This window comes from Solanum pennellii, chromosome 1 (genome assembly GCF_001406875.1).
Source record: "Solanum pennellii chromosome 1, SPENNV200".
Taxonomy (NCBI): Eukaryota; Viridiplantae; Streptophyta; class Magnoliopsida; order Solanales; family Solanaceae; genus Solanum; species Solanum pennellii.
This window is the reverse complement of record NC_028637.1, coordinates 59,274,147-59,283,648: the sequence shown is the minus strand read 5'-3', so window position 1 is coordinate 59,283,648 and position 9,502 is coordinate 59,274,147.

The window sequence follows — 9,502 nt, the reverse complement described above, 5'->3', positions numbered from 1 at the left end:
TATATATATATATATATATATATATGTATATATATATATGTATATATACACATACATATATATAGTCGCTTTTTTACTTTCTAATGAATATGATCACTTTATGATCCTTTAGCTTGCAATTACATTAGGAGGTGAAAAGGTTCTAAATATATTATGATTAATTAATATTTAACTTACGAAAGAATTTATGTAGAACGCCTGTAAAAAATAAAAGTTTATCATTTCAAATGATAAAAATAGAAGGACCTACCTAAAAATACAAACATAAAATAAAATTATACATAAAATGTATTCACAGAGATAAGACCACACTAAATAAAACATGTGTGTGTCTTTCATAGTTCCGATATATCCAAGTTTGAATTCCATACAATGTAGGGTACACACCTATTTACAGTGATATAACCCTTTAAATTTCATACATAATTGATAATAGTCTTTTCGTTTATTATACACCCCTAAGAATTTTCTAATTACGCATCATTCAACATGAATTTGTTGCTTCCGGAGAACCTACTCAAATAACCATGGGTGCATGTTTAGATGCATGCAGTATGCACCGGAGATGACTTCATTATAAGTATCTCAAATCCAACGTAATATAGTACAATCACTTTCACAATTTATAATAGTCATTTAGAAATTAATTTGACATAAAAATAAAATTTATGTTTCGGAGACTTAAGTACAATGAATTATGATGTATAATACTATATTATTATCCCAAAGATAATATTTATTATTGAAAATGGTATTCATTAATAAGTATATTTCAAGACTTTGAAATGTTAAAAACAATTGATAACTAAAAAAATGAGAAAAATAGACTTTTGCAATGAACATACAATCGATAAATAAAATATGAGACCAAGAAAAAGCAAACAGGAAAAATTAGTTTGATGGTCCATAAGAAGCCCTAAAATAATGAATAGAACAATTACCTAAGATGCGAACCGGAAGAAAGAAATTATATCTTTTCACTGTTTCAACCATATAAAATATGCACAAAACAATAAATATATAATTAATTTGTTTTGCAAAGTTAAATTGACATTGTATTATCCCAAAACCTTGAATAAAGCAACAATATATAATCATACATATAAATATTCACGAAGAACACTAAAAAAAGGGAAGAGATAATAAATCAATCCATGTTTTGAAAGATACAACGGACATTATGATATTTGTCATTTTAGAGCTGACCTTCCCTAAATCAAAATTTTGTTTTCATGTTGCCCAGAAGATTAAGCTGATATCTTCCTTCAGCATGGTCTTGCAATTGATTTTGTTGATAAAATATGAATGTTTATTGCCCTACAGAAAATTTATAAGATACACGTGATAAGACAAAAAAATCTTTCAATCTCAATAATAAGAAAACAAAGAGTTGAATGTGGAAGATAAAGAAATCTCTCAGTTCTGAAAAACTAAGGGGTGTTATTCTTAGGAGGTCATTGAATTCCCAGAAAAGAAACGATTCTTTATTAAATAAAAGTAATGACTTTTGGTCTTTTTTGTCTCCTCTTTTTTTGTTAAAATAAGTTCAAATTAAGAGAATTTTTTAAAGAAGGGCAAAATGGTAATTCAACTTTGATGTTAGAATCTTCCCACTTATAATAATATATAATTTATCACGACATACAATTATACGAGCGTATCATTCATATATAAGTACTAGGTTTCCAAATGAGATTATTTGAGTTTCAATTTTAGGCGGTATCTCTATTACCTTTTTTTTTGGCAGTAAATATTTATGATTCTATTTTTCCGCTTAACATACTTGTACATTTTATTCCAACTGACGTCCCTTTGCCTAGGGACACTCCTTTTGTTTCATTTGAGTAGGTATATGCAGGGACTGTAATTGACCCACCCGCTAGGGGTGAGGTTCAACTATGAGTTGATAAGCTCCATCTTATCCTGGGCTGCCAGAGAATGTTTACTTTTGTTGAAAAGTTGGGCATAGTCAGGGCCTTGTCCCGAAAACGCTTATATCACTCATACTAGCTATTGTGGACACAATATTCTTGGTTTTCTTTGTATGCTTCAACCTCCAGCCAATAGTCTTGGCAGGTATATATGTGTGTATAAGTAAGCATGTCTTCAGTTGTAGCCTCATGGGCTACATAGTATGTTGCTATGTTTTTTGGCTTGTCCACCATTGTTTGCATGGTTTGTTTTCTTTCAGGGTTCACTTTTTAGAGGTTGTTCTACCGAATTTTATTTTTTGTCTCACTGTTATGTTGATCTAGTATGTTTAAGTGGTAGCTCAGTCTTATAGGGTATCGAGTGCCAGTTACTCCCCCCCCCCCTTTTCGGGGCGTTACATAAGTATTCCCAAGAGTAAATATTTTTACATTTTAAATAAGAGGAAACATCAATTTCCAAATGAGTTCATGAGGATCTTTAGAGTATAATATATTTTAATAGAACCTTTTGAGTAATAATCTCAAAGCTTGAGGATGAGGACATTCTTTTAAAAATATGAGCTGAGTATATTATTAGGAGTTGTATTGAACACCAATATGGGGACGGTTCATACAACTCAAAGTACTCATAAACCATGTAGCTAGCGTGGGAAGAAAAGGTTATATTTTTTTCACATGATTCATTATTATTTTTTAATCATATCTTTGTCACGCCTCGAGCTTACACCCTGAACGTGGCTGACACCCAATAACCATTGCTGGACTTGAGCGAACCCTTGGTCTGACTTACTTAACTCAATAGAAAAACAAGAACATTCTCATAATTAAATAAATGAACGTCTTTGGCCAAAATCAAACTTAAGTCTCAAACATAATATCTAAAATCAAAGAGACTCAACTGAAATAAATGACTATATGTTTATGAACCCTCTAAAAACACAATGATGAATGTTGGGACAGACCCCACAACATTCTGAAATTGAAAGACTAGAAAGAATATAAGAGGATCCTTCGGAATGTAGAAGTCTCACCACTGACTCTGAGTGCTCAAACTGTATCAACGATGCGCTGGATGCTGATCCTGATTATCTACATCTACATCATAAGACGATGTCGACCAAGTGACATCAGTACATCGAATGTATGAGTATGCGAGTTGGAATGCTAAAAAATGACTTAAGCTTGATGATAATAAGATGAACTTAACTTGGTTCTACTCAATTCAAGAAATACTCTACTCTATGTATGTATATAAAAGAAATTTTAACATATGCGATATATATAAAGCTCCTAAAATAGTAAATCAACTTAGTTCATCAAAGAAAATGTGATAGCAAACTCAACTTTACTTATATATGAAAGTAATATAGTTCTGTGGGAGGTTCTCTAACCGACAACAACCACTATGAGCCTAAGTTATCATACAACGTCTCACCCACGCTGCCAAAACTGTTCTATACTTTTTCATAGCATAAAACATCCTAAAATTAGTGGATCCACTAGCTTAACTAACGTGATCATCTAAAATGTATGACCCGTTAATACCCATGATGGCTACATCATATTCATATAGACTTGAGTTAGTATGAACTCTCATCCCTACATCTATGATCAATACTACTCCCAAAATATACTTTAACTCATGTGTTTTAAAACAACTTCCTTCTTTGGGTTGAGATAATTGCTCCACTTAGGTTATTAAATCTCTCTAGGAATCAATGTTCCCTTTCCTTGCTCAAAACTCCTTCCGAAATCTTCGTTTCCTCTTCAACTTAAATTTGAAAACATTTATAAACTCTTAGGGAATACTTAGTCCCCTTATATCATTTGAAAAATGAACTCAACTCTTTACACTTTACTTGACTTGGAAATTTTGACTTAATCAACTCTTTAGGGAATACTTAGTTCCCTTATACTTCCTTGAAAAAAAGACTTCAACTCTTACTCTTTCTTTAATTCGAAGCTTGAGTCTTAAACGAAGTTAAAACGTTTAAATAAGACTCTTGGAAACTTTAGGAAACTCTACTTTTAACTTACTTAATAGCTTTAGACTTGAATTCTTAACTTCTTTGACTTTGATATTAACTTTCCTTGAATGGATTATGCATTCAAGGTTGGGTTGAGTTCTTTGATGATTTCTAGGTATTTATAAATCATTTGAAGTACTTAAAATCGTTGGAAGATGTTAAAGTACTTTGGAAGAACTTAAAAGGTCTATTTTACGAAAACTGGACGAGAAAATGCCGGGTTGGGCGTACTGGTGGCGTGCTGCACCAGCCTCAATTGACTGGGGCTTGGTTGAGGGGCACTGGTGCTGCGCGTCTCAAGGCCTCAGTTGAGTGCTGCAAAATTTCGGTGCACTGCAGGCGCGCTGCCCCTGCCCCTACCCAGTTGCGTCTGACAAATTTTTCAACTCGATTTTCATCTCCAAACCCTTAAAACCTTCCTAGGTTAACTCACCAAACGCAACGGACTATTGTTACTCTTTATAACTATCGAATTCAACTCAAAAGTAACCGGGATAAACAGTAATTCAACCAACAAAGGCAGCCAACAATTCAATCAACAACGAATCAAAACTTTCTTTCAAGAACTTAAATTTTGACATGAAATCAACTCATAAATTAGTTTGTTTGAAACAAAACCGATTTTGCGCATTTTCAATATTTTATGAGGTAGATATGCCTATCGGAAGTTGGATTATTGGATTGAGGAAAGTCCAATTCGGATTTTAGTAAGGTAAAATGGTCTTTTCACCCTTAAAAATTAGGAAATTGTAGGGTGAAAAGACCACTCTATCCTTACTAAAATACGAATTTGGACTTTCCTCAATCCAATAATCCAACTTCCGATAGGAATATCTACCTCATACAATATTGAAAATGCGCAAAATCGGCAATATTAGAAAGATCTTTTCCAGGGATTTCCAACCATACAAAGAACTAACCCTAAATCATCCTGATCTAGAAGTTATGACCATTTGAAAATGACCAACAACTCTTTTTTACACTTAGGAAATTTTCAAGATTTTTCCTGTTCTTTCCAAAAATAACTATTTTTAGTTTCTTTGTTTAATCGTACTTATTTCGGTTTAAGAGATGTTACAATATCTCCACCTTGGGAGCATTTGTCCTAGAATAATAACCCTTTCACTAAGCTAAGGGTAGTAACATCATTTCAGCACTCAACAACCAAAAACAAGTAATAACATGCTTACACGTGGTCTTATAAAGTGCTAAGAAGAGAATTTAGTACCTTGATCCGCATTCTCTCCGTATTCAAATAGATGTGGATATCTCTTATTCATATCCTCCTCATCTTCTCAAGTCCTTTCTTCAAAAAATTGGTTCCTCCAAAGAACCTTGACTGATGCAACTTCCATAGTTCTCAACTTGCGAACTTAATGATCTAAAATCTAGACTGGAATCTCTTCATAGGATATTATATCATTAATCCCAACATTCTCAGTTGGTACAATCAATGAAGTATCACCCAAGCACTTGTTCAACATAGAGATACAAAATACTGGATGAACCGCTGCTAACTCTTGGGGTAGCTCCAAGTCATAAGCTACATTGCAAACTTTCTTGGAGATTCTAGAAGGACCAATATATCGGGGACTAAGTTTACCCTTCTTACCAAACCTCATAGCACCCTTCATGGGTAAAACATTAATATATACCAATATTTCACTTCAAACTCCAATGGCCTTATCCACACATCAGTGTAGGACTTTTGGCGACTCTGTACCGTCTTCAATCTCTCTTTAATCACTTTCACTTTCTCCATGGCTTGGCGAACTAGAACTGGTCCTATCAACCCTGCTTCACCAACTTCGAACCACCCAATAGGAAATTTGTATCTTCTACCATAAATAGATTCATATAGAGCCATTTGGATGCTCTAATGGTAGATATTGTTGTAAGCGAACTTAATGAGAGGTATGTGATCATCCCAATTCCCTTTGAAATCAATCACACAAGCCCTCAACATATCTTATAAGGTCTGGATAGTACGCTCTTCTTGTCCATCCATATGAGTATGAAAAACAGTACTTAAGTTCACCTTCAAACCCAAACCCTTCTGGAAAAAACTTTTAAAACTGAGTAGTCAATTGTGCCCCTCTATCTGAAATAATGGAGACCAGGACTCCATGAGGTCTTACCACTTCTTGAATGTACAACTTAGCATAATGCTCGACCTAATAGGTAGCCTTTACCGGCAATAAATGGGTTGAATTAGTCATTCTATTGACAATCACCTAAATAGAATTATGCTACCTGCGAACCTTGGCAAGCCTGTGATGAAGTACATATTAATCATCTCCCACTTCTATTCCGGAAGTTTTATCTTCTTATCCAACCCTCCAGGCCTTTGGTGTTCCACTTGAACTTGTTGTCAATTCGGGCACTTGGAAACAAATTCAACAACGTCTCTCTTCATGCCTTCCCACCAATATACCTGTCTCAAATCGGGATACATCTTGGTGGAACCAGATGAATGGAATATATGGAGCTATGAGCCTCCTCCAGAATCCTCTCTAGGAGTCCATCCACCCTAGGTACACACAATCTACCTTGGTACTGCATAACACCATCTCCCTTTTGTTCAAAAGAAAATACCCTTTTCTTACGAACAATCGCCTTTACGTCAAGAAAATAGGGTCTTGGTCTTGCTTTTCTTTCACCTCAAACACGAGTGGTGATTCAACCCCCTTAGACAACACTATCCCTCCTTCTGTGGAATCCATAGGTCTGACTCCTAGGCTTGCAAGTCTGTGCACATATTTAGCTAACTCCTTTTTTTCTTCCTAAACATGGGAGGTATTCCCTATGGATAGCCTGCTTAAGGCATCAGGAACCACATTAGCCTTACCTGGATGGAAAAAAATACTCATGTCATAATCTTTGAGTAATTATAACCACCTCCTCTGTCTGAGATTTAGCTCTTTCTGAGTGAACACATATTGGATACTCTTGTGATTAGTGAATATGTCATATTGGACACCATACAAGTAGTGACACCATATCTTTAAAGCAAAAACTACAGTAGCTAATTCTAAGTCACCAGTTTAATAATTCATCTCATGTACCTTCAACTTTCTGGAGGCATAATATATAACCTTGCCATCGTGAATCAACACACTATCCAAACCAACTCTCGATGCATCACATCACCACAAAAGCTTGAGTACCCTCTGGTAATGTAAAAACCAGAGCAGTAGATAATCTCTTTTTCAGCTCCTGAAAGCTTTTCTCACGAGCTTCAAACCGTTGAAACTTTACTGTTTTCTTAGTTAGCTTGGTAAAAGGAGACGAGATAGATGAAAACCCTTTTATAAATCTCCTATAATAGCCAGCCAAACCCAAGTAGCTCCTTATATTTGTTGGAGATATGGGTCTAGGCCAACTCTGAACTGCTTCTATCTTTTAGGTATCAACTCTAATCCTATCACCAGAAATGATGTGGCCAAAGAATGGCACTACCTTAAGCTAAAACTCACACTTGGAGATTTTTGCATATAGATCCTTATCTTTAAAGTCTGTAGAACAATACTAAGGTGACTAGCATGATCTTCTTCATTCCTTTAATAAACTAGTATGTCATAAATGAAGACGATGACAAACAGATCAAAATAAGGTTTGAAGACTGTGTTCATAAGATCCATGAATGTTGCAGGATTGGTCAAACCAAAGGACATAACCAAAAACACATAATTCCCATATCTGGTTCTAAAAGATATCTTTGGAATGTCACATTCCTTAACTTTCAACTGATGGTAGCCTGATCTAAGATTGATTTTGGATAACCAAGAAGCACATGGTAAAAACGATCATCTATCATTGGAAGAGGGTACTTATTCTTGATAGTCACCTTATTCAATTGGTGGTAGTCTATACACATCCTAAGGGAACCATTCTTCTTTTTTACAAACAAGATGGAAGCGCCCCAAGGTGAGACACTTGGTCGAATAAAACCTTTATCTAACAGATCTCTCAGTTGCTCTTTCAACTCTTTTAACTCTGCTAGTACCATTCTATATGGCGGAATAAAGATAGAACTAGTATGTGTATTGATATCTATGTCGAAGTCTATCTCTCTCTCAAGAGGGACATAGGATAGGTCATCAGGAAAAACATCTAGAAGCTCTTTTACTACAGGAACTGACTGAAGGGAAGGTACCTCGACACTTGAGTCATTAACTCGGACAAAGTGCTAGATACACCCCTTTGAATTTAACTTCACCGCCTTAAGGTACGAAATAAAGCGACCCTTAGGCACTGTTGAACTGCTACTCCACCCTATGATTGGCTCGTTAGGAATTTGGATTTTAACAACTCGAGTTCTACAATGTATTGATGCATAACATGCATGAAGCCAGTCCATACCTAGAATGACATCAAAATCTACCAGGTCTAACTCTAGTAGATCAGCTATAGTGTTTTTGTGATTGATAGAGATAGGACAATCACGATAGAATCTTTCCGCTAGAATAGAGTCTCTAACAAAGGTAGATACATAGAAAGGTTCACAAAGTTTCTTAAGAAAAATCTCAAACTGATTTGCAACATAAGGAGTTACAAAATATAAACTTTCTCCTGGTATAATAAATCATAAACATAAAAAGTAATTACTTTTATCACACGCGTGACAACATCTGGCGAGTTCTCTTGCTCTTGGTGGCATGCCAGTACCAGAAGTGGCTCCTCTAGGTGCAGCCTTTTCTGGTGGAGCAACTGATGAAGACTGGGCTCTATTGCCAGGATTTCCACCACCTTGCTTATTCTCAGGGCACTCTCTCATGAAGTGACCCTCTTGACCACACTTGAAGCAACCTGTCTAGCCACTACATTTACCAGGGTGTTATTATACCGCACTTAGCACATGTAGGAGCCCAACTTCCTTTTTTTGCCACACTACCTTGGGACTGGGATGATCTAGCCTTGAAATTCTACGAATTCAGGCCATTATACTCAACAGTGTTTCTGGGCGCAGGTGCACTAGCAGATGATTGTGCATGCCCCCTTTGTTTATGAAATTGTGATTGACTTGAACCAGCCTTTTTTTAACCAGATTCATTCCCAATCTTAGGTTTTTCGTTCCTATACTCCTCCCTGTCCCTCATTTTTCTTCTTCAACTTGTTGCACATAGACCATCAACCTTGAAATGTCCATGTCCCTAATCAACATTGCAGCCCTACCTTCTTTGCATGACGCATGACTCAAGCCACCAACAAACAAGCTCATTCTACTCCTCATATCCTTAACCATCTCTGTTGCATAGAGAGACGGTTGGGGTGAACTTTAATCCATATTCATGAGCGCTCAAGGAGTCCTATTTTAGAGTAAGTAACTCATGTACCTTCGCCTCCTTTCGTTCTCGGGGAAATAAACACCCCAAGAAAGCCTCTTCTAAACAAACCCAGCTTGAATGTGGTTCATGATCATCTCTGCCCTCTTTCTATAGGTCGAACCAAAACCTAGACACATTATTCAGTTGGTATGCAGTTGCTCAACACTTTCAGTATCAACCACATGCATCACCTCAAATGCCTTCGTCATCTCTTCCA